The 20850-nt window shown below is 41.8% G+C and overlaps 2 protein-coding genes across 7 annotated transcripts in view; one reads left to right on the top strand and one right to left on the bottom strand.

Annotated features, from left to right (window-relative positions):
* The window catches only part of Ten-a (tenascin accessory), a 336505-nt gene that overhangs the window by 474 nt on the left and 315181 nt on the right, over positions 1–20850 (top strand). The window lies entirely within an intron of this gene.
* Mic26-27 (MICOS subunit 26/27) overlaps positions 1–20850 on the bottom strand; it is a 266434-nt gene that overhangs the window by 57757 nt on the left and 187827 nt on the right. Inside the window, exon 1 of one of the 2 annotated variants that reach the window (XM_065481675.1) lies at positions 16907–16910. The exons of the other annotated variant lie outside the window; for it this stretch is intronic. The gene's annotated coding sequence lies outside the window, so the exon portion shown is untranslated. Of the gene's footprint in view, positions 1–16906; positions 16911–20850 lie in introns of those variants that run through there. 2 annotated transcript variants of the gene reach the window in all.

Here is a 20850-nt window from a genome sequence, read left to right as displayed (position 1 = left end):
TGTTTATTTTTCAACTCCCTCCATTCATTGGGAGTTGGTGGGAGTGACCGGCCTCGACCTTGGTTTCCGCAGATTCTGCCATTTACGAGGAAGTTGTGTGGTGGGAATGTGGCTGTGTCGCACCGGCTGCATACCTCTCAGTGGGCACAAACTGCCATCAGTGTCAGCCTGTAATTGTAAATAAATATCATCGCACTCGGGCGTCTGCCACGCGAAACGTCAATACGTCGTGCTGACTAAAGCCGCTATCGAAAATCGATTAGTCAAAATAAATATTGAATTAAATTGATCGGCCGCTGACTGGCACAAAATACTCGACTGATTTATGGCGGAATGCACAAAATGTTTTATCTAACCTCTCGCCGATTTTGAATGGGACGGAAGCATGTGGGCCAGAGTGGCGTATAATATTTCGAAACCGCCTCGGTCACGATCTCGCGAATATTCTTCCTTATCTGCGCAGCCTTTCGCCCCTTGACTTGAGCCTGGCAGATAAATCTGCAGCACTGCCGCTTTTGCTTGGCTGCTTCACTTTTCTCTTCGTGCGTTTGATTTCTCCGCTATACCTTCTAAGTAAGCAGGTACCGAACAGTTTTGCTGCTTGCTCCGGCAGAGACTTGAAATCTTGCTGGACAGTTCCTCAAGTGATTTACAATCAGGAAAAAGGTGGTTGATGTTGTTAATTCAAAATAATCCTCAAACGTAATAACAATGTGCTTTTGCGTTGACAAAAAAATAATTTTAGATTGGAATTAGATTTATTTTCAATGCGTCTCAGAAGAAACCTTTTTGGTCTTAGCCCATTTCAGCACTACAGAGAGCAATGCGTATTTTTTAAATCAACTTTTAAAATTAAATTAAAAATAATTTCATAAATCCGTCATCATCATAATTTGCATTGGCAAATTGAGTCTGTTTCTGTGGAGAGAAAAATGATTCCAATATATTATTCTTACCTTCATAGCAGAGGTTTAATAATGTGGAAAAATAGCTTCACATTCTGAAAGATACGTTGTAGTTTAAGTACCAAATTGGAATATGATATGAAAAGTTCTCGGTTTTCTCAATTGAATCATACACGGATCATAATAAAACTACCATAGAATTGCAATTCAATAGCACGCGCTGGAAAATTACCTCAATTATTTTCCCAATTACCGCAAACTTTTTCATTGCCCGTCTAGACACGGCACATTAACTACTGAAACTATTAACACGCCACCATCTATTAATAACTTGCAAGAATCGGCGAGAAGAGCAAATTTATAAGACACGATGAAATTACGCGGCTCGTTTGAGCGGAGAGGCGTGGGCGCTCGAGTCTGGCACGCCGGCCGGCCAGCTATTTTTATTGCCGGGAATAAAATGCGAGCGGCTTATTGGTGTGACATGACGAGTAATAATAATGGTGTGTATGAGCCTGCTTCTTGCCTCGCAGGAAGGTACAGCACCTGCTCCTCTCTCGGCGGAGCAATGCAAGTTTCGCTGCCAAGATCATAATTCCACCGGCGCAGGCAGCTGCTTCGGTACATATTATTAGCCAATGTGTTTTAAATAGCGTCAAACTTTAGTACCTAAACACACTAGACTCCATAATCCCAGCCACTAATAACTTGTTGTTTCCAAACTAACGCCCATCCTCCAAGGTAAATAAGGGAAATGTGTGTGACAAAAAAATGAAAGCTGCTGTCGCTTGGGATCGTTTAAGGATGGAATTTTAAGTAGTCCGTGCGTTCCGTTTGCAGCGTATGAGCAAATTCTTTAACGTCAGTCATTTTTTATATTTTTATTAACATATAAGATTTAAAAAAATCAGCTGGAACTTGTGAAAGTGCTTGGAGACTAAAACTCAGCATTCGTTAGTTTTTATCAATGATGGGACAATGGAAAAATGAATTCAATTTAAAATAATACAAAGACACATTTTGTGATTACCTTTCCATAGTTGCTTATAGTGATAGCTAACACGTATGTAAATAAAAATGAGTCTGAGGGTAACTAAAAGTTGTCTCGAATAGTTTCTTTGACGTCTGAGTCAATCATTGAAACCTTTCACTCCATAATGAAGTAAAATTGTCCTGTTATACCGACGGTGGCATTCCCTATGGCAATTATTATAAATTTCTGTGTCTTTGTTATCACGTAGGGTGCATTAGCTCCTCCTTTCGCAGCCAGATGAGGCAAGCAGCAGAATCCAGAAAATCCTTCAGTTGGCGAGGCGCGGGCGAGATGTGCCTGGTGAATTATTGGATTTGGGGCGTGCGGTGTTAAATTACACAAAGGCGCGCGGCGTGTGTGTGTGTCTCTCTCTCTCTTCCTTCACTTTCGGCTCGCCCTGGCGACGAAGCAGTTTTACAGTTCAGCTGGGGATAGCTGGAAGCGTGAGCATCAAATTAAACGCTTTGCCCGTTATTTAATTATTTTTGATTACATGCCGAAGGCAGGGGGAATTCGTGACGCGCCACTTGGTTAGTGATTAAAAAAGTGCAGAGCTGATATATTACTTAAAAATGACAAGCAATTCAGGATAAGCTAGATTAGGTCTTTAGAAAGGAGTACATAGAATAAGGAAAAATAAAGTTTGGTACCTCAAAAAGATTGTTTTTTGTGTTCCGTTCGTATCGGATATATTATTTTCAGTCTCAAACTTTTCCTTTCCTTTGAGGAAGTTTGTTCATAGGATTGAATCACAGAGCTCAGTGTGATTGACAAAATATAACGAGTAGCAACTGCTGTCCGTAACTCGATATTAAATCATAATTCACGGTAATGTTGCTCGAATTAAAGTTTCAGAAGATTGGGGAGCTTTCAAATCAAATTATTACACCAAGTTCCGCAAGATATTCCCTACTATCTTTAAGTATGACGTACAAACGACTCTTATAGGAAGATAATAAAACCTGATGACATTGGCATGAGAATCAGATCGTCAGATGAGAAACCCTGCACGAGTGGAAAGAAATAGAAATTTATTTCTTCTGCTTAGGGTGTGATATGAGAAACAAAACGCAATTACATGGCTGCAGGCACGTGATCATAAATAAATTACAACATCCCCAAAGTCGTGTAAAATTTTATATTCTCGAACAGCAGCACCAGCGAGTACAATTTTATTTTCAAAATTGCCAGCCATAAATAATCCATTATTGCAATATTCGTCGGCAACAACGGCGCCCAGGGAAAATGCAGTTCCGATCGATTGGCGGCGGACTGCTGCTTTTTAGCCTTTTACAGCTGTGATATTGAATAATATACCGTCTGCACAGCCACGCCTGCTTTTGTCCTCAGGTGACTCGTGCAATTAATGCACAACCATCGCGACGCAACTCTTTGTGCCATTTATTTGTGCTCGGCAAATCTGCGACATGGGAGTAAGTTGTTGCGACTGTAAGCGGAAAACAAACAGAGATTCGTCTGATCGTAGAACAAATAATACGATATTCTTTCTCTCCTTTCCTTGGAAAGGAGAACGCGTTCTCGTGCTAAATCGGTGCAAATAAATTCACTTAACTTTTTATAATGTATACTCGTTCATCTCGTAACAAATGTCAGGCAATTTTACAGTTGCTTGAGTTAGAGTTGGTTCTTTAATATCAAAACTGTGACTCTGGCTATTATCAGAGAGAGGTTGGAAACCACTGCAAATTTAAATTAACCTCATTTTGTTTTAACTCTAACTGTAGATAATTAGGTCCACTGCAACCGAGGGAAAATAAGCTTTTATTGGTGAATCAGCACATTAATTAAATTATTCAAAGGATGATTATCTCAGAAATCTCAGCCAGCCGGCAAATTTTGGGTCACGTGGGCAGCCGCCAGCCGCCGTGAGTCTGGCTAAGTTGTTCCAGCCACGCCAGCCGCCGGTGAAAATGGCCATTCACCGCGCAAAAAATTCGGCCAAGCCGGCCCCGCCAGCCGCCGCCTTAAATCTCGCGGCTGAGACCTCTATATCATCTCCATTTTAACACAGGCCACTGTTTTCAAATAAAATAAATTATTTTTTCATTTGTGGTTTACAGTTTCAATCCAATTCCCATTGGGTTACGATCAAACGTGTGGCTTTATTCTTTTTTCCGATCAAATGAGCTGGAAGTGTGCACAGGACTAGACGATAACGATAATTAACGTCATTCCGCACACCGCGAGCAGACGCCGTCAGTGCAGTGCACAGCGCAGAGGAATCAGCCGAATCATTAGTCACTTGCACATGCAGCCGGTGTACCAGCTTTGCGGCATATTTGTTATCACCGCAGCAGCCAGTTGTGACAAGAACGGAATATACGTCGGGCGGTGGCGCATTTATTTCAGGGCGAGATTCATTTTCATTCCGCAAGGGAGGCGCGCGTGTAAATCAAAAGAAGCTCCATCCGCACCGACGGCGCAGCAGCCTGGCCCTTTCCGATATTATAAATTGCCGCTGCGAGAAGGGGATTGAGAGGAATGTGCGGAATCCAGCGAGAAGCCACTTTATTTATGTCAAATAATATTCAACAGTGGATAAAAATCGTTTTTGTCCGCCGCTTTTTCAATATTACGGCAGGAAATTCGGACGCTGGAAGAATTTTGAGAGAGCGGCATGAGCAGCGATCCCTTTTTATTATTTAGCATGCTGCGCCTTTTTATATTAAAAATGATGCCAACCCACTTTCTGGCTTATAACCCGAGCATAAAGCTTCGTTTTTACCGCACCAGCTTGAAAGAGATATTTACAATTCTGCCCACCTGCCCGAGCTGACTCGTAGCAATGCAATTTTTACAGCGCCTCGCAACAGTTTTTGCATGTACCTAAACATTTTGTCGTTCAAAAAATCAAATAATGTAGGAAACGTGTGGCAAAATATTGGCCAATGCTCTGATACATGCAGATTGACTAGGATTCGTACCTTTTTATCGCAAATAGAATCTTACGTTAGAGGCATTTCGATTGATGGAGTGATAAAGGTTGTGGTAAACGCTCATAAATATGTATTAATTGCATTACACGTGTCTTCGCTTAGCAAAATGAACGAGAATCTAATGAGCAATGCTGAAAATTTGCAAGTTCGATCCGGACATGAATTAAGCATGAACATGCTGCATAATTTGATTAAATTTTAGGGTTGGCATTATCGGAAAACAGCAGAGCTTCCCAAAAATTTACCATCCTCCCAAGCTGATGTGTGTGCGTTTCCGATGTAGCTGGGCCTGAAATTCCCATCGGTCCATTCGCTAATGGCGTGTGTGACAAACTAGGGCATGATGGAGGAATGCGCTCACAACATTTTGAAAGTTTATTTGAAATGTGCCACTCAGCCTGAAACACGGCTGTTAATGATCGGCGAGGAGAGCGAACACACACCCATTCCGATCGAATTACACAGTCCAACAACTAACTCGGCGCATTGTCCAGCCAGGCAAATATTAAATATAGTACGAGCAGCGCAAATCCGCCTTAATTAATGCTGGCCAGCTTCCATTATTATTTCTCGATTGAATCGTGACCGACTGCACTGGTGTCTGACTAGCTGTTTTGTTCCGCTGCCGCTTCCAGTGACGAGAGAGCGAGAGAGAGACATAGAGGGATGCAGTGCCCAATAACGGACGTGCAGAATTACAGCGCGCCAGAGAGAACTGGAATATCGGCGAGAAACGTGTCATTGTGCTGTCGGATGTGTATGCGCGCGAGTGGCACTGCTTGTTTGCCGGGGCGCATGCAAACTGGCACTTTTGTACACTTTTATTACAACTCAGCCATGCATCATTTACCAGAACAATGAATAAAACACAACTAGTCGGTCGGCGCTGGCTGTTGAAGCAACTAAAACACAACTCGCGAGCAGGCTATTTACAAAGTGCAGAACGCGCGCTCCGAATAATGGCAGGCCTGGGAATATAAAGCTGCCGGCGCCACTTCTTCTCCGCTGCTTCATTCATTTCGAGCGCGGGGCAACACTCGGTGCCAGATTTATTTCTGAATTGCGACACTAAACCGGCTTCGCAGCAGCTTTTACTCACTTCCGCTGCCAAATTTAGTTGTGAACGCTGAATATTTTATGTTTTCCGAGTTTTCCCACTTGGCTTGCTGTGACTCGCGACTCGCGAAGCTTAAAAGAAGTTTTCGCGCATGCCAGACTTAACAGCACGAATTTTCACTTTGCAAAATCACAATTTACTTTCAAATGAAAGATTTTGTATGCTTTAATTGTTCCAGTATGTGTTTTTTGGGTCAAGGGCTGTACGTAATGTCGTGTCTAAATTAGAAAGATTATCTGCGTTGGTGTAAAATATAAATATAAAAAACATGGCAAAAGGAAAAAAGAGACGTACGAAAGGTTTTAAATAAAATCCTTTGGTCGTATTGGAGATCTCAAATAATATATCAAAATATAGCATTCAGCATTCGTGTCAGCACAAAGCGCACCCTTCCCGGTCCTCGGACAGGGATGAAAAGAAAAAAATTATAAAATACACGAGTTAGAAATCTATGAATCTTCTAAAGAAGTGTAATCGTTGAGAAAACATCAGTGCAACTTTTCGCATCACTTTACAGCGCATCCGATGCTCTACACAGCTCTCTCGCAGAGTGTCTTACACATTCTCACTCGATAAACTTCTAATTAGCTAATGTTCTCATGGTACACGAGTGAAATCAATTCCATCAGCGTGTACATTTAATTACGCAGTAAATTTCGTTGATTGCACTGCGAATAAGTAAATTCAACTATACTTGGTACTCTCGACCGTAGTCTTGGGGAAAGTAACTTCTCTGCAGAATGGAATTTACAGTCAGCGCAAAGACAAGTAAGATAGATTGAATCGAAGCGGTCGCACGCATGGCACGTAGAATATAAAAGGAAAGATGCACTTCTTGGTTCAATACCCACGGTGAACGTTGGAGTGAACTGAGCAATAAACACAGAGCGTTTAATGAAGTGGAAAGGATGGCAGATTGCTCTGCTGTGGAATAGTTGAGTTGCCATTGATGAAAATCTTCACGTGTCTGTTCAAATTTTTCAAAATAAATAATTTAAAAAAAATTAAAATCAAGGAGAAATTAAAAGATTAACAGTGTTTATCACGTGAAATTAATTTCGGTGGTCAGAGCTTTCTTAAGGAATAACGAGCGTAGAGCGTATTATCTGCAACTCTTGCATTTAAAAATCGATCCTGTTGGATTAGGTTTGAACGAGGCTTGACTGTACACAATGCAGTGTAGGTATATAATTAAATACATTCGCCTCCATTGTTTCGCTCCACTAACGGATTTGCATTTTAAATTCCGACGCCGACTGACTTGTTTACTTTTTCAATTCTCTTTTTAGTTTTCCGTGAAATGCAAATTCCACCCGCTGCTCTGTGGTTTTCCGTTTGTGCATACGGGATTTGTGAGTGTGTGCGTCCGGTGGGAGAGTAAAAAAATGAACTTTGTACTGTGTATCAAGCTGAAACATAGCATGCAGCAGTAATGATGCACTTGAGCTCTTTTCTGCGAGCTGCATGAGGATCTGCCGCTCTGTTTAATTTAGCACTGCACATCGAGAAAGAGGCGGCCTGAAAAGCGGCCACCCGTAATAATGCACTGGGGCATTCCATGCAGGCGACGACGACTTTGTAGTGCATGAAAAGCACGGAATTCTTAATAATTGTGGCGTTTGCAGTTTGCAGTGCACGTGAACGCGCTCCCTACTTGAGGTAAACATTTTGTACAACAATGCAAAATTCTAAGAAGTAATGCTCACACTGCCATGTTAATTCCTTTGCTTCATCAAAATTAATGTTTTAATTACCAGGTTGCTAACTGCCTATTCTCTTCTCTCATGTAAGGAAGTCATTAAGGTACGTGCTACGCCTGAGGCTGGCCTAGCAGGCTGCAAAATAGTACGTAAATATAGCTTGCTCTAGTGGAAGACTGTTTGCGCTCTAGACAACTATATTTATCTCTTACAAATATTTTCAGAGATTTTTCACAGAGCGTCTATTCCATACGGAATGAAAATTTTAAGAAATAACAATTGAAAGCCTCTATTTTAATAGAATGAGACTGAAAAATCCAGAAAAAACCTTGCCGTTCTTAGTCCAAAATCTACCCAAGGAGTACTTAAAATTTTTGGGAGATTATGCAAGTAGTGAAAATTTTGAACTTCATGCTTATTTTCTCAAGAAAATTTGTATATAATTTTTAAAAGGCAAGCCCTGTCTCCCAGACCAAACTTATATAATTATTTGTATTAAAGCAAGTGGTGTCTCACCGTAATATAGTATGGCATGCATCACAGATCTCGACAGAAGGAATCTAAAATTACAACTCAAACAGAAACCTAACAATCAGGGTGAATATATCCTGTTACTTTTGACGGATCCTAATCTCTTCTATAGCGGTAGTTTGAGTCTTCTTTCCATAATATTATTTACGATATCGTTTACTAAGGCTAAAGATGCATGTCACAATTAAAATTGCATTTTATTGTATCCTTTTTATGATAAACCGTTAAAAACAAAATTGGAAAAAATTGTCCATAAAATCTATTTTGCTGTTTCTAAAATGAAAAACAATGGATGTTAACGCTGTACTGCGTTACGATTTTGTTTTGTTGGCGTTTCAAGCTTGAAAATCGTTAAAAGTTCTCCGTCGGGAATCCTGCTATTCGCACTCTAATTGGCCATGGAGCAAGAGGTTTTGCATTTCGGACCAGGAGTGCACGCATTAGTAGCACCTCTGAAATATACTGCAAGAACATCCGCGGCAGCGAGTAGATTAAAAAGTTCGCGCAGCGTAGCGCGCATATTGTCGGGCAAATTGTGAGCTATATTGTTTGCGAAAATTTTTAGTGAGAAAGTTGGCGGAAAAGCGGTGCACGGCAACGTAGCCGCACATGCGGCATCGGCAACTTTTTACGACAAGGGTGTTGCAAGCAGCGAGCACTTTTTCCTCTGGCGCGCGCTGTTTAACCAGGGTGCGGGGAACATTAATAAAAACGCGCCGAATGAAGGAGCCGACCGCCCTTTTATGCCGTGGCTGTGCTTTGGGAAGCTGGCGTAAACCAGCCAGCCAACACCAAAGGCACTTGGCTCTCTTTTTTAACTGTTTCACTATATAACTAAAAAGTTAGAGGTGCATGGGAAAGTTTGCCGAAGCACGAAAACTGAGCGCCGCTCAACTCGTTCTCGGCCGGCTGTTGGAGGAGAGGATTTTATGACAAAGTGCATCAAAGATTTCTGGCTCCTTTGAGCTGCTGGCACAAAGTTGCGGGGCGGGGTCGCTCACATTAAGTGCACAGGATTAATTGTTGACAAGCCTCCACCTGCTGTCACTGCGAGTTTTCCGCCGCTGACACGTCTGGAAACACGGCCGCCCGCCTAAAGACATTGCTCGCCGCGCCGACCGCTGATATTGCCCCATATTTCAACTTCAAAAGCGAGAAAATTTCGTGTTGGTGAAAACTGTGGCTTTAAAGAGCAGGAGTAACAACTATTTCCGAGACTCGAAGAACTTGTTCGAATTTTATAAACTCGGATTTAAAATAGCATTTCTGAGAAGTTTTCCAGCATCGTAAGTTTTCGAGTTTAAGAGGTTTATGACACTTTTTTTTCAAACAAAAATACACGGTCGTAAAGTCCAAGGAAACTTGTTTGTGCCAAGTCTTGAATATACACTCTGATGTTTGAAGTGAGTAAATTTTCCCTTCAATTTGTCTAACGGTTAGTAAAATTTCAATAAGCTTCAAGAAATTTCGAGTTTGAATATCTAATTGGTCATTAGTCTGCGTTAAAAAAGAAACCAGTCGTGTTATATTACGCAGCATATATCCGGGAAGTAAAACGTACTGGTTTATTAGTATCCGCAGAACCGATTATTACATTCCGCTCCCAGAAAACTGGATTCTCACGGCTCACTTGCTAAAGGCAAGATTGCGGCAGAAAATTCGGCGTCTCGGAGGAAGTAATTACTTCACGTCATATTAGCATGAGGCCCGTGCGCGCCTGCTGACAAATACACTCGCACGAAATCACGCCCTTGCGCCGCGCCAGCCAGACTATGGTGGGTGTGTGTTTTCCTTTCCTCGACCGAGTAATGATGAGAATCACGTGACTCAATTTGTCACCAGGGCTGCGAGATGACTGAGATGAAGCTGCCGTCAGCAAGGTTTGATTAGGTCTGTTGCGTGTGGCTGGCAATGACGAATGTTTTTGTCTCTCCGTTCGCGACTGTCCGCCTAGTAATAATGCGCGACACATAACACCCAAAATAGAGTTTCCCACCCCCTTCGGCTCCAATCTGTGCGAAGGCGAGTGGCTCCAGAAATGTCGTAAAGCGTGCCGTAAAATTGGGAAACGGGGGCAGACAGGCGTGTGCGAGAAACAAAATTTTCCTGCGGTCCCAAACGAGAGATAGAAACACAATTTCTGCGTGGGAAGCAGATTTGTGTGATGCCGTGATAAGTTTCCACAATGCTTTTTGGGGATGTTAATAAAACACATTTGGTTGCAGGTGCCGTAGAGTAAAATTTGCTTTATAAGTTATAAGTTTTCAATCTTGAATAAACTAGGAAAATAATATTTATTTGAACACCGACCTCTAATTTGTTGACTCTGCACAAGATAAATGGCATTTTGGCCAGCAAGAATCTTTCTTGTGGCAAGGAGTCCTAATTTTCTCCCAAACATCACGACCAGTAATTGCCCTCTGCTCCAAATTAGCTCGGTCGACTCGAGCAGCAATAAATTGTCCCACGGCGGAGTCGGAAGAAAAAGGCGTCCTTAATGAGATAAATATGGGCTGTGTGAGTTATTGCCGCGCGCAGGAAATTTATCGGCGCGACAGTGCATGCACTACGCCTCTATGTACCTTTTACGTACATTTAACACATTATCCAGCAGAAACCGCTGTGATCTGCGTTACACACGTTCTGCAGGGCTTTGCTCTTTCCTTCCCTCACGTAAATAAATTGTGTCATAGAGCAGTCGCCGTCGCGTCGCTTTTCTAGCCAAGTTTTTTGCAATGCGGCTTCTAGGAAGACGTGGCAAGTACGCTAATTTCTTTCTCTTGTGCTGAGATACAGACGAGCAGCACATTAAATCTTGACAGGTTGAGAGCAACTATCTTTTACTTCTTGCTGCTGACACGTTTTTGCGATTTATTTTTATTCGCTGCTTGCGAGTTTTCTTCCGCGCGGACTGCACGATTCATCACATTTATGGGAGAGCTCAACAAAGTGTCAGTGATTTTTAAGACTTTCTTTCCATGGAGCAGAACCATATCATTCCTAATTTGGAGCAGTTGGGTTTTTAATTTCAGTTAATTGATTTGTGGAAAATGAACTAATTGAGCAGGGTGAAGTTTATATAATACGTAGCTATTTCGACGGAAAATTAGCTGTTTCTTTTTAATTTTTAGAAATCCTTTGGGAATTGTGGTGTTCCACTTTCTTTCCGTTTGGACTCAAGCTTGATATTATGAATTGTGGTGGGCTCTTAACAGAAAAGGAAACAAAATAAAAATTATAAATAGGGATCTGTATACCGCGGGTTACACCGAAGTAGGACGCATTTTTACTCAAAACCACATACTACAGCACATCATTTGCGTCAGCCCGCATGAGCTTTAACTCATTAATTCAACCTGAGCTCCAAATTAAAATGTTAAAAAATTCTAAATAATGGAAAAAATTACGTTGTCTTTTAACTCCGGGGAAGTATTGTTTATGTTGCCTAAGCATTTTACAAAAAGTGCCAATAATTTGGACAACACTCCATTATACATATTTCATTATGCGTAAAAATATTTCGCTCTTTTGTTGTTAACCTCTGTTGAAACCATCATTTTGCATGTGCATGCGCGTATAACAGGATGTCACTGCTGTTTTCAGAGTTCAAGGTGGTGTTCAGAGTTCCTAAAAAATGTATCACATGAGCTTGCAGATAGCATATCAAATGTGTCAAACGTTATCAGCTTGTGTGTGCGAGTATCCAGAATATTATGTGCCGTGTGTACTCGTGAGTGCCGTACATATTCACACACGTGTAATGAAATACAGAACGTGGTGAATTATTCACAGGGTTGGCGGGGCAGCGCGGAACATAATACCGTGAACGTGGCACACACACCGTGCAATGCACGAGAGTTATAGTGTAACACAATCAATACACCGCGACCGCCGATATGAGCGAGATACTCATAGACGCGGGCTTGTTGACGGTATTGATCACAATTTGCAGCGCCTGTCTGCTTCACACTTTGATGAGAAATGCAAATTGAGGTACGACGTGACGGGCTGGCCCCCTGTGAGAATCCAAGGCAGCCCCGCTGCTTCGGGTCATCACCGGTTTAATTGCCTCGTTATTGCTGAGCGGTCGAGCAATGTGGAAGCACCGTGCACTGTCGACTTATTCAATTTGGGCGCTGAATGTGCACGAGGGGTCCTTATATGATAAAGTTCAGTGGAGAATTCAGCAATAACTATTCAACATCTCTGACACAAATGGAATAAGCACTTTTGGAAAGAGGACTTATGAACAATTTAGATGAGACCACAATTTTTTAATAAAGAGCAAATAGAGGGCTTACTTCATGAATAGCAAGAAATCGTTTTATTGCAAAATAACTCATGTTGGTATTTTCATCTCCCTTGGAGTCTCGCATAATATATAAAACCCTTAGCTGAAATATATTCTTCTAGTATTTAAATTATACCGAATTCCTAACTGCACAAGCAATGCAGCAGTTGGAAAAGCCACACATATCTCAAGGATAACCATTTTGCATACTCCACAAGCAGTGTGTGCAGTTATAAACGATTGTTTTATTGTAGAGTGCACAGGAATTCCTAAGCTTCCATGAAACACAATAAATGCTTGCCGTTTTGAATGAATGTATTTTTGCGGCTTGTACTCTTGTCAATGCGGTGAGGTTTTGTAATTAATTAATTTTGCGCGATGTCCACCGCAAAAAGTAACACACAAATCATTCTGCGTCGTGCGCGAGAGTTTTATATTAATCTAAACCGGGGCAGGATCACATTATATTGCCGGTAGCGGTTTGCAACGGGCGAAACTTTGTGATAAATGCCGCTGCTGCGAGCGAATGATTATCATAACTATTTGCTTGCTGAAATTGGCTGGTGCTCGGTGCGCCGGCGCTTTTATTGCGAGCGTTAAATTTAATCGCGCTCCACAAGTTTTAATTAAAAGTCAGGGCTCATCGGTGAATTTTTAAGCTATGCAGATTTTAATGAATTTTCCCTTCTGTTTGCAAACAAATCGGAATTTTGCATCCTTTTTAATTTAATCTCATAACGAGGGCTCCGTTTGAACCGCCCGAGACCCGCCTATACGCGCGAGAATCCCAATTAAAAGCGTTTGGTGCTTGGTATTGATTTCATAATCCAGTTTTTCAATATTTAAATTTTTTACAAGTGATTATTTGCAATGAGAGGCTGCTGAATACTTCCAGTCATGCGCATGAAAATATTAAAAGAGAAAATTATTGAATTGAAATTGAAATATCGGCCTCGTATTGCTCCTTTTCCAAAAACTAATCGCACACCTTTGTCGGTTTTTATCACACCGTCAGCGCTATTTGGTGCCGCCTCACAATTTCAATTACAAGCATAGCCCACATGAAAGTCCCCCGCCTGCAAAGTGGTAAATAATCTTTGTAATGCGAGTCTTAAAACTAGCCCAGCGGCCCTGATGGCGACCGTGTCGGCCATTCATTACGGCGCCGGATTAATGAAACTAATCTAGAACGGCCACGCAAAGAACCGACGCACCCACACACGAGCGCCGACGAAAAAACAGAACCCTTCCTCTCGTTACCCCAAGTTGGTGTTTCATCGCAAAAAATAACACGTCCTTGCGCCGTCCAGGGCATGCTGGGTATCGTTTTATCATTATTTGAGCTAAAAACGTAGATCCCTTTGTGCAACACGAAAATGCAAAAAGCAGCACCCGGCTTCTGTTGTACATCATTATTTTGTGTTCCTTTTTTGTCCGGAAAATGACACAGAGCAGGGGATTATATGTACACATGGTGCGCGCATGAAACGCATGAATATACACAAAGCGGAAATCACTCGAGCCCAAAAGCAGCAAGCAGACTCCATTTCACGTGCCGCAAAGTAGTATTTCCGTCCTCCCGTGGAAAAGGTCTTTTGTTAACTTTTCTTTCTTGCCCCCGCGCGTGTTTTCGGCTGGGAAATGAATCAATGCCCAATTTCCAGCTGCCCTAATCCATTATACACGTATGCTAAATAAGTGGCCGCGATAATTTACGACCACTTTTGCCGTGATAACATTTTATGCCTGAAACCGCACAAATATTAATTCACGTACGCGAATGTATGGCAATGGCGGTTGGCTGGTCTAGCTGCTGCAACTACTCTGTTACAAATTATGTTCCACTCTGCGAGAACTGTTAGGTTGGTTTGCGGAATAAACAGCTCACGAGCAGGCCTTGATAATCGCTTTTTTAAATATTCATGACCAACCACAGCCATAATTCTGATCAACGGCGGCAATAATTGCATGCGACGAGCACGGCGTAATTAATTTTTGGCTTAATTGGTAACTTGGTTACGTTGTGTCACGAGCACAGCTTAATCTTTCATTACAACTTTCATGGATCAATGCGATTAAATGCGTGCAGTTGCTCTGTACGCCCACTCGCAACCAGCTCGTCAATATCTTATATAATGTATTCAAATTCCGTTTTCTGACCATTTTACTTGATGAAAGCGATTCTCATTCCTCCACGTTTTAATTGGATCGATCTTATGAGAAATGTCCTTGTTTTTAAGAACGTGAATAAATTAAAATTAAACAAAGTCAGAAGTTTTTTAGATAGGTCATGAGTAAATTTATCAAACTGCTAAAAATAATATCCTCTTTTAATTTTTCTTTTAGTGTAGTAGCTTATAAAAGAAATGACTATATACTTTTTGCATATTATTTTATAAGCTCTTCATCTAGAAAAAATTCAATTTGAACAATCAGCCTTTCTCTTCAAAGGGGAAAAAACGCAAACTCCGATTGCAGTTGCATGCTTCAACAATGTAAAGCGATCCACTTTCACATTGAGTCGTCTTGTTTACAAAATTTAAAAAAAAAGCGGAAAGTGGTACCGTTTTTTTGTGTGACAAGCCATCATTATAATTGCCTTTTGAACTTTTGTGTATCCTGCTCTGCAACAGTCCTGAGTGGTTGTTGGTGTGCCGAAAAAGAATCACTTTGCAATATTAAAATGGGTACAATGCGCTGCGGCATGGTTGCTCAGAGGAAAACGTTGGGTCTTTTTATGCAAATGCTGCTTCATCGGATGCTGTGTGCCGCTCTCCAAGGAAAAAAGAGGAAGCGGTGGTGGCTCTTTGAAAAAATTGATTTTATTCCAGCAACGCACACATTATTCTGCACTGCTTGCACACGACCGTTTTCTCTCAAAAGCCATAAATCGGATAAAAAATTATCGATTCGTTTAGTAATTTGCCACTGCTAGCGCCTTTTGCTGTCGCTTTTTTCACCAGCGCACATAAAGTTGCTCATTTTTCTTGAAAAACAGTTAGCAGAAGCAGTTATTGAAAATAAATTGCAACTTACTATTAAAATAAGAAACTTTTATTTTATTTAATCACATTGATAGAAACTCTTCTCTGCTTCTCTTTTAGCCGCTTTTAAAAAATAAAACACGTCTTTCGGGCAAAAATGGAACCAATGAGGTATACCATTTTTAGATTTCTGCTGGTTTGCAGTGGAAGTATTCGACCCGGCCGTGTCGCGTTCTCCAGGTGGGGTGCGATGACGCGCTGGTTTAACGCTGAATTATTAAAGACGGCAGCTAGCTTTTACGCGAGGCGCACCTTTCGCAGGAGTTAAAACTGCCGGAGAGCCATTTGGCCGAGTGTAAAACTGCAGTCGAAATATATTGCCGGCAGTAAATCATACTTTGCGATGGAGAGAAAGAGAAAGAGAGGGCGGAAATTAGAGGAGGGCACATTCATGCTGGTGCTCGCGATACATAATGTATTGTGAAATTGCACAATACAATTTGCAGCGGCAGGTCGGTCGGCGTCGCGGCAAAATGGAAAAAGTTTCTCCTTTGACTTATAGTTTGGCCGGGGCGGGCAAGAAAGCGCGAATTTTTTCAGCCGCTGTTGAGCGGAGTAAAAGCCAAACTGTGTTTCTGTCAATTAGAACTTTTGTGCGGGCGCAACAGAGAGGAAAGTAGGCAACACAAACATCAGCGCCGTTCGCCTTCATACAATCCACTCATACATAAAATATCAGCAGTCGAAAATATTGGAAAACTTTTTAAATTTGCTCACTCGGCGGTAAACAAAAAGGCGGCGGCGTTCGTCGGTTCGCCCACCCTCAGCCAGCTCTGATTGTTTGCTTTTTATTCGCACCCATGAAAAATTCATCCTCCCGCCTTCCTCCCAAGTTGTTTCTGCGGCTCTAATTAACAAATAAAAGCCGGCTGAACCAACAGACCTCTCAAAAGAGCCTTTGCAGTAATACGATTTTTTTTAGCCTGCCTGCACATTCAATTTCAAACAATTAATTATTGATTTGACTCTCTTCCATTCTGTTTCAGGTACGTGAATTTCGAGCTACGACACAAAGAATTTCACATAGAGAGGCCCTGCGGCTCTGCTACAGCTGTTCCAGCTTGTAGAGCGTGTGCGAAACAAGACTTTTGTAGTTCCTCTGTTAGTGTGAGTATATTTCACAAAGCTAGGAAAAAAACGCGTGTAACTGTAGAAACGAGCGGAGCAGGCTCACTGCATGGTGACTATGGCTTGATTGGGGATTCTTGAGGTGAGGGAAATTTCACTGATCTGAACTTGGAGCCTAAAACTGAATAATATACGAATTATCCTTATGAAATCATCAAAAAAGATGTGGTCAGAAAAATTAAAATCCAATCGATCTCAAATTCGATTTTTTAGTGTACCTATACAAAAGCATGTAATGTAGGGCGTATAATTAAATTGAGGCATAGAAGTTAAAAATAAAAGGATGGAATATTAGCGCTTTCATTTCTAAATTGAAAAACGATATTTATTCCCATTAGATTAGGTTAAGGCAAAAAAGTGGATTTAAAGGATAAAACATTTTTTTTTAATTTGCCAATTTAGAATTTTTCCTGGTTTTGTCCACAATTTGGAGAGCATTTCACTTCTCCTAAATCTATCTTAATTGGGTAGTACTTTCGGCCTTCCTTAAGCACATGGAATTTTCCTTCTAGGTTTTTTGTGCCATACTATAGTTTCAAATTAAGAGTGGAATTTTTTAAAGGCAGGTTCGTGGCGGCGTTTTTACGAGATTCCATCACTTGATTCTAATAACCTCTAGTTCGGTTAATCGATCTTGACGACCAACAACAAAGGTTGAGCACTACTGGTTAGGCTTGAGGGCTCGAAACAGAGGCTGTTTAGTGCGAGAACATGCGAGATATTTTTCTCTATAGATAAATTTCCCTCATGTATAACCGTCCACCTTAAATTTCCTTAATTAATCCGCACTGAGTAAGCTTTTTCTTCCGTTCAAATTTTCCTACTTTGGTCGAAACCGGTGAAATTTCCCTGTTCACTCAAGGCAGCACAAGCGGGATTACACAAGGGACACAAGAGCAATCGAAAAGAGTCTTGCCAGCTAGCCAGACAGTCAGCAAAAGGAAATAAATACCCGACTGGGACAATGCGAACGTCCCTGCTTGCCGCTGTTGTAAAAAGTGGCACACACAAACGAATTTTGTTTAACTCGGGGCCTCTTCTTACCCTCTGCTAGTGCTAGCGGGTGTGTATATGTGTTTGTGATGAGAGACATCCTTAACTTTGGGTTGCGGGGCTGCATATCATCACTTTCTGGAGGGAACACGCTCCCTGCGTTGCACTCCTCATTCTGTTAACTGAGCCAATTACTGCTGGTATGGAGTAGGAAGAATGGAACACGCGTTACTCGAGAGAGCGGAGCAGCGAGCAGGCGGGCGGACAAGTGAGCCAGCGGCAGGGTTGTTGTTTTTCCGCCAGCACTGCACACGTGGCGCTCCACACAAGATTTACAGCCCATTTCTCAGAAGTGGCTACAAAAACAACAGAATTCAATTATTTTTATTCTAGCGAGCGTTGGTCGTTTCGGATGCCTGAGAAAATTCGGTTAATCCGGCTGGGTTGTTCTAATAATTACGTTTCTCGCGGAGACATAACATTGCGAGACACATCTTCCCAAACTGACTTGCGCGAATTTAATAAAAAGCAGAGAACACGCTTTGTCAGAGGTATTTAGCTTACACGATTAAAGCCGTTGAAACATGGTGCTGCCTGCAACAACGCCAGAACTTTGGTCGGGGTTGCCACGTCCATTAAATTTTAGATGAGGATTGTAGAAGAAAAGTTTTGTTCCAATTAACTTTTAAGGACAACATGTGCGATTACTGAAGTTTTGATTGCAACTTAATCTATAGAAAACCTACAGTAGATATAGGTAAAATGTCAGTGAATAATGTTTCTATATTCTCAGGAAATTAGAGCCTCACACATTATTTTATAGTTTGAGGCTCTAATGAAAATGGGAATTTTAATTAAGATATTCAGTGGAAACCAGAAGCCCGGCAACCCTATGACGACCGTGTCAGGCCCGTTGTTTCGCAGAAAAGTAAGGTGGATTTTCAAACGTCAAAAGGGGAACGGGAAACAGAGAAATAGGAGTGCGACGAGAGAGGCGGCTGAATTCAAATCCAAGACACAAAGGAATTCAATTTGGCAAAAGTCTTTCATTTCGCCTAAACACCCGTAATTCAATTTTAGCCGAGCGCAAAAACAGCTCGCGCGCATAATAAAATTTGCGTATGCTGGAAATTACAGGCAAATGCATTTACTCTGCATAGCCTGCTGCACAAATTGGATTAACAAAGCCATTACTCTTTTTGCCCAGCTGTCGATAAATATTGCGGAACGCGCGCGCGTGAATGCAATATTTTCACAGTCGCAGGGCTTGCAATTTTAGACCAGTGGCTGTTTTTTTTTTACAAAAAAATAGAGAAAAGGTATATCTGCACAAGTTTAAGACTTCTAAATTCCTAAACATCGCACAATGCCTTCTAATCTCTTCCATCTCAAATGAAAAACATACCTTTTTGTGGAATTGCAATTTCATAATCGTGAATCTATTCAATATTTAATAAAGGACGTTCAATCTACCCGCTTTGTTAGTTGATGTAAAGAATGAAATTGTTTCAATTGACCTGTGAATAAAATTACTCACGGTGAGTGAGCTTTTATCCAAAACTGGTTAGGATCGCAAACCCCATTTGAACATAAAATCTGCCGCGCCCTTTTGCCGGGCATTAGATTAAACTCGGCCTTTTTTATCCGCTCTCTGCCCCATGAATATGCAGATACAGAGCGAGCTGGTATTGCGTCGCGCCAGACAAATCATGCACACTCTCGCGGCGTACATAATGCACATCAGTACCGTGTGACACGACACTTGGCCATAAAAAGAGCGAGCCTCCGCATGGCTCTCTCGTATTAGGCAGAGGGTGGACCATTAAAATTGCATTATCATCCCCGCCATCACATATTATTGGTCTCTAATATTACGGCCGCCGCGCACTCAATGACCTCGTGGGGGATGAGATTTTGCCGTAATGCACGACATAGTTAGGCGGACGTGACTGACAGCTGGCGTTTCCAACCTAATAGATCGCTGTCTCGCGCTGGGCATTATTGCGTCATATTCGCGAAATGCGGCGTACATGCTCCGTTCCATATCGACCTGATTTGAAAAGCGTGTTTTTACAGTAAAGCTGATTAAATTCAGGGGTTAAATCTGGCTTTGTCCACCAGAGGAAAGGGGTTTAAGGCACGCTTCTGACATTTTCTACCTAAAATGAGAAGTTGACTGAGTTAACACGTTGAGCAAAGGTATATGTCTGTTTGATGAACTAACAGTTTTATTTAGGGGTCTCAGCCGCGAGATTTAAGGCGGCGGCTGGCGGGACCGGCTTAGCCAAATTTTTTTGCCCGGCGGCTGGCGCCTGACAATATTTTAAACGTGAAGTTTGATAATACTTAAAAGTGGAAGCCATTTTTTCTCCTGCACTTTTTAAGTATTAACCCTTTTTCACCGGCGGCTGGCGGCTGCCCACGTGACCCAAAATTCTACGGATGGCGCTGAACAGCGCGGTTTCATGAGACCTCTAATTCTTTTGCAAATAACAAATAAGCGTTTCAGGTGGTTATAATTCAAACACCTATCAACAATATACGGCCCAATAAAATGGTTAAATTAAACCTAACGTTGTATCGATTGCAACGATATTGCGCAATCTAACATTTTCACATAGCAAATCAGAAAAAATGGAACCCACGCCAATAAAAACAAAAGCTTGGTTCAACGGCCACCCGTGCTATACACAGTCCGCAACATCAATCATCCTTGAAATTGTATTAATGGCCTGCGGCGGTACGGTCATATTTTAAAATTTAATTTTTCATCTGCGCCCCGGCTGGTTCGCTCATCCCCTGCCTGCCCACACTACAGCGTACACACTTTATTAAAACAAATTTGCGTTCGCTCACACTGATTGATTGCGGTTCCCGTGCTCGCGCCCGCACACATACACTGCTTGCCAAATCCGGGACTCGTGTGCATATGATGATGATATATTATAGTGAAAAAACCAACGCGCCCACGCTTCGGCTATAAAATTTAAATAAAAGGACGCCAGAGAGTTATTTCGAGTAAAACTACCGGCTTTCTCACGAAACCGACGTCTTCCGCATCCTTTTTCGTGGGTGAAACAAGCGCGGAGTCGCTGGAAGGGATTTAACAGTCGAAAGCTATATATGGGCCTAAAAAAGATATCTGTGTGAT

This window comes from Cloeon dipterum, chromosome 2 (assembly GCF_949628265.1).
Source record: "Cloeon dipterum chromosome 2, ieCloDipt1.1, whole genome shotgun sequence".
Classification (NCBI taxonomy): Eukaryota; Metazoa; Arthropoda; class Insecta; order Ephemeroptera; family Baetidae; genus Cloeon; species Cloeon dipterum.
This window is presented reverse-complemented; position numbering and strand designations above follow the sequence as displayed.